The 6,000-nt window shown below is 43.3% G+C and overlaps 1 protein-coding gene across 1 annotated transcript in view; it reads right to left on the bottom strand.

Moving 5' to 3' along the window:
- LOC120093885 (basic proline-rich protein-like) overlaps positions 1-6,000 on the bottom strand; it is a 49,484-nt gene that overhangs the window by 40,562 nt on the left and 2,922 nt on the right. The gene's annotated exons all lie outside the window — the stretch shown is intronic.

Here is a 6,000-nt window from a genome sequence, read left to right on the forward strand (position 1 = left end):
GATAGATAGATAGATAGATAGATAGGGGGAATTAGTCCATGAAATTTGGGAGATTGACACATCCTAGTTTGGAGTCTGAATGCTGTGATGTGATTAGTCTGAAGCCCTGAGGACCATGCGACAAGATGATGCAGGTCCTACTTTAAGGGGAAAAAAGAAGATGAGATGACCTTGTCAAACTGGGATGAATGGAAAAGGTAAATTCCCTCCTCTTTAGGTTGACTTAGGCCTTGTTGGATTGGATATCCCTCATGGGGAGATCGTCTACCTCACTGAATTCACCAACCCAAATGTCAATATATCCTGAACACCCTCATAAGCACCCAGAATCACCGCGTAACTGTGCGCCCTGCAGTTCATTCAAGTTGACACAAAACTAACCATCACAGACACCAAGTGTCCATTCATGCACACGTTCCAAACAGTGAACCTCAGTTTCCCACCTGAGTAATGGGAATAAGAGCATCCAACTTACTATGAGAACTATCTCCAGTCACTATGAGAAGACATGCCAGTGAGGAAGCGTATGTGGGGTAACAGTCAATTGAAGGGTAACCAGAGTGAGCTGCAGATGTCCGTGACCCGGAAGTGATACCTGAGTCAAACGTTAACTCAGCCCTTCTGATAAGGGGCAAGAGCTGAAGGTATAGATTTTCATGACTGAAATCATCCATGAAAATCTAGCTTGAGACCTTCAACCTGGAACCCAGTCCTAGAGAAGGCAAAGAAATCATTTCAGAGAGAGACTTCAGGGAGCAGAGAACACATGGTGTTCCTGACAGCCACACCCACAGATGGGAGAGACTACATAGAGTCCAGATGCCTCTCACGGTCTGGTTATTGACTGCTAAGCCTGCAGGACATCCCCAATGAAGTTCTTGGCAAAGACTGTCATGGCTTCTAGGACTAGAGATGTTGGAAGATACACTTAACATTTGAGACTGCCAGCAGTCTCAACATTTCAGCAGCCAGCCCCATGAGCAGGAGGATGCATGCCAGGGAACAGAGTAGATTGTTCCTCAAAATCTGTAAGGGAAAAGTGGAGGAGTACTACACATAGTTGCTAGATCAGAGACCCTAGGAAGCCCTTTAGCCAAGAGGATAGTAAACAGAAAAGCCTAGCCCATAGTGCACACCATAGGAGAAATGTGAACTAGGTAAGGTAGTACATGTCACATTGAATTTGTTTCAGGGACAAAAGGAGCATAAGTATGTCCAGTGGGCACAGTGTGTCTGGGAACATACAGTATACTCCATGTGGAGGTATCAGGCTTTTGACATCCAAATCACAGATGATAAGATTATTTTACCTCAAAATGTACATCTTTATAACATGATCAGCAGCAGCAGCACCACCACCACCATCACCACCATCGGCAACATCACCAACCACCATCACTGTCACTGCCACTACACATCATTACCACCACTACCACCACCACCACCACCAGCAGCAGCAGCAGCAGCATCCCCATTGCCATAATCACATCATCATCACAATCACCATAGTCATACACCATCATCAGTACCACTTGTATTAGTCAGAGTCCTCTAGAGGAACAGAATTACAGAATGTGTGTGTGTGTGTGTGTGTGTGTGTGTGTGTGTGTGTGTGTGTGTGTGTGTAGGGAGATTTGTAAGAGTGGCTTACAGGCTGTGATCCAACAAGTCCAACTATAGCTGTCTACCAATGGAAGGTCAAATAACCCAGTAGTTGTTAAGTCCATGAGGGGAAATGTCTCATCTTCTGTATTCTCCAGAATCCTGGAAAAGTAGACTATGGTGCCAGTGAAGGAAAGGACTTGCCAGTGAGAGCAAAAGCTTGCAGGCAAAGAAAACAAGCTTCCTTCTCCATGTCTTCAATGTAGGCTGCCATCAGACGGTGTGGTCCAGATTTAAAGGTGGATCTTAACCACTTCAAAAGATCTGGATTAAAGGTATTATCGACCCACCTCAAAAGATCTTGACAAAAATTGGATGTTCCCACTCTAAATGATTTAATTAAGATAAAAAAATCCCCCGCAAGTATAACCACCCGCTTGGGGTTTAGTCAAATCTAGATATAATCAGGTTGACAACTGAGAATAGCCATCACACCACTACCATCACCATCACCATCACCATAACCAACATCACCATACATACTACAATCACCATCAACACCACCATCATCACAATCATCATCACACTTACCACCATCAAATATTATCAATATTATAATCACCATCATCATCACACATCATCACCATCATCACAGTCCCATCATGGTCATCCCTATCATTGGTCATGATTAGCATCGTTACCTTCACCATCATCTTGACCATCATCAACATTATCAACATTATCCCTGTCATCATCAACACTACTATGACCATCATCATTAACATTATTACTATTATCATCATGACCGTACAACTACCATCACCACCAGCATCATAGTGATCTTAGTCACCACCACCATCGTCATCACTATTATCATAACCATTAGCATCAACATCTTCATTGCCTCTTCCACTAGAACCATGGATTTACAGGTTTTAATCTACTATCTGTGGATACATATAATTATTCATTCCAACATTTATCAACCCTAGCACCATCAAAACTTGGAGACTGAATTTTTTTTTGGTTGTAGGTGCCATCCTGTGCACTATAGGCTATATAGCAGTAACTCTAGCCTCCACCCAATAGATACCAGTAGCGACTGTTGCCTCAGTTATGAGCATAAATACTTTCTCCAGCATTGCCCTGTTTGAGTGGGAAGCAGAATTGCGGCTGGCTAAGATCTACTGTTTGAGGACCATTTGATGCTGCTACAAACTAAGTCCCACTCCAGCACTCATAACCTCATGTCGTATCACAAAATTTGTGTTGTGTCGTCTGCCTGTGGTGTTCACGTGAGCAGACGCATGACTGATGTGGGCTTTTATGTAGCTTACCGGGGACATCGTGCAGCAGAAAACATCACATATATTATTTTTTTCATGTACATTGAAATTGGAAAATGTAAATCCTGATGACACCTCATGAAAACCCAGACAGATTCGCCAACACAAGCCTGCTCAAAGGACAGAAAATTGTAATGACTTGTCTCCTTTTTCATTACTCTAACTGACGAATTGAAAGATTCATTTTAACCACATGCCAGACACAAATTCCAAAAACACACTCACACAAAACCCTCCCCTCCACTCCCTTCAGATGTCCCAAGATGCCTCTGTCTTCAGTATTACCACCGAGCTCCACAGACCTCTCTGGTTACACAGAACTCCCATCCTCCCTGGTGTGTGGCAGTTAGAAGATGAGAGTTAACCAGCTTTGCACCCCCTACCCCCTGACTGAGAGGATACTATGAAATGGCATGACTGTTCTGTAGGGATAAAACTGTCCTAAAAGATGTGCCTGAACCAGAGGAAAGGCAATTGAGCTGCGAACATCAGAACCCACCGGGAGGTCTACAGGAGCTCAGATCCTCAATCTTCATTTTCCACTTCTCTGGTCTGGGTTTTGATTAGCTTTTCATTTCTCTACCCATTTGCATCTGTCGTGATTAATTTACAAGAGATTTCCTGGTGTCCTTAGTCAAGCCATTCCCTTCCCTTGACTAGACGTTTCAACAAGTCGCCCCTGTGTCCAGTCTTCCTTCATGCAAGTGAGAAAAGGTGGGGAAGCGAGCAGGGTGGACCAACAGATGGCGGGTCCACATCAGATAAGGACTGAGGCTGACAGCAAAGTGCAGCTCTCTCCCTGAGTGAGGGAGATACCCTATTCTGCCATTTGCACAGCTTCTGGGACACCCCAACATGGCTGTAAACAGTGGAGAGAAACAGCAGTGACTTAAGTTTATAAGCTAAAATGGAGGCTTGGGATGATGCACAGTGGAAGCACACCTTCCCTTTTCCAGAGTCTCCTTTGTATTCTAGGACTGCTGGCCTCCTGTTCTCATTCTGGTCCTGACCTGTAAGCTTTCAGCTCTATGCCTCCCTACCCTGCTGCCACCTTCTCCCTCTTCTTCTTCCTCTCCCTTTTCCTCTTCCTCTTAAAGCCTAAACCTCTACCCCTCTCAATTCCACAGTAAACCCACCCTAATAGGTCAAAACTTCAGAAACCATGGGCCTCATGGCCACATGGCCTTGTGTGCATTTCATTAGTGTCTTCTAGGATGAGAACACATGGGCTACCACACTGCAACACAAGTCATAGACACTGATTTCTTGTAGGATTTTTTTTAACTTTACTGTATCTAAAAGAAACGGGGAAAGAGGAAGGAAAAAAGAGTATGAGAAGCCCTCTTAGGAACTATACCAATTAAAATTATTTAAAAATACATAGATATAATAGATAGATAGATAGATAGATAGATAGATAGATAGATAGATAGATGATAGATGGATGGATGGATGGATGGATGGATGGATGGATGGATGGATGGATGATTTAGGTAAATAATGATGCTAGATGTTAGATGATAGATAGATAGATAGATAGATAGATAGATAGATAGATGATAGATAGATAGATAGATAGATAGATGATAGATAGATAGATAGATAGATAGATAGATAGATAGATAGATAATAGATAGATAATAGATAGATAATAGATAGATAGATGATTGACAGACTTAACAGGCAATCTATTTAACTCCTTATCTATGTAATCTTTTTTTTTCTTTTCTTTCGGAGCTGGGGACCGAACCCAGGGCCTTGCACTTGCTAGGCAAGTGCTCTACCACTGAGCCAAATCCCCAACCCCTTATCTATGTAATCTTATAAAATCTTCCCTACCAATTTTTAGAAGCTGAGTTCTAATCAGACTTCAGTGAGGTTTCCTTTGGCTTCTTGGGGTCAAAGCCATCTACTCATTTTAGATAACAAGTTTCACTTCTTGTCAAGTTTTTGTTTTTGTTTTATTTTTTAATCTTAAGATCAGGTTGTGACCTGGGCAGAGTGTTAAATGCAGTCACTGTATCAGAAACCTAAAACACCTAGTATATGTGACTTAGTGGATGAGGAAGGACCCTGCCCCCTAACTGAGTTACCTTAGAGCCTGCAGAGCTCTCTAGCTACCATCCAGAAGTAACTTTTCTGCATACCCCACCATGCTATAGCCTCCCACTTTCCTTGGGCCTCAGAAACTGCAAAGTCATGGAGCCAAGCTACTTAGGGGCAACCAATGTGAAGTGGGACATTTGATACTGCTTCACAAATGAGATTTTTGCACTTTCCGTCTCTTTTATAAATGAAACAACACAATGGCACCCACATGGCACAGCTTTCTTAGGGCCCAGCACCCACATCTCTGCTCCCTTTGGACTCAAGGATTCATTTTTGTTTCAATTCTCTCACTTGAAAATAAGACCAAGTGTCTGGGGACAAGTGGCCTTGACAAACCAGGCCACTTGGTAGATCATTCATCTACCAAGAGAACTTCTTCATCCCTGCTGCTTTTCATCTACGGAAACTAGGACACCTTGAACCAACTTAGCCATGAATGTTGAGATAACACGTAAGGGCTTGGCGCCCAGAGATATAGACTAGGAACTATATTTGCCTGAGTGAGAACCAAGCTTTTGATCACCGGCCCTAGACACAGAGGCTGTTCCTCACTGGGATGCTCCTTGGCCATCTTGACTGCATCTACATCAATATGTCTCATGTCTCATCCATTCCGTGCCCATGGTGAAGCTATTGAGCCAATGCTCTCTGTAGTCCCATCCTCCAGATGAGAAAACTGAGGATGGAGAAATGTAATGTCACACAGCAGAGCTCGAGTTCCCTCTAGCAGTGTGCGGTTCTCAGACACCCTGCAGTCTGCCAGCCTTTGAGAACATTAAGCCCTCAACAGCATTCATTTATTATTCTTTTTTCCCCCAAATATCATCATTTGGTCAAGTGCCATGAAATCTCCAGGCTATACCCAACACATTATCCCAACGCCAAATCCTGCAGACCACCACAACAAACTAACTTGCCCCACATTGTTCCTATATCCCTGACA

The sequence above is a fragment of the Rattus norvegicus genome, chromosome 7 (genome assembly GCF_036323735.1).
Source record: "Rattus norvegicus strain BN/NHsdMcwi chromosome 7, GRCr8, whole genome shotgun sequence".
NCBI lineage: Eukaryota > Metazoa > Chordata > Mammalia > Rodentia > Muridae > Rattus > Rattus norvegicus.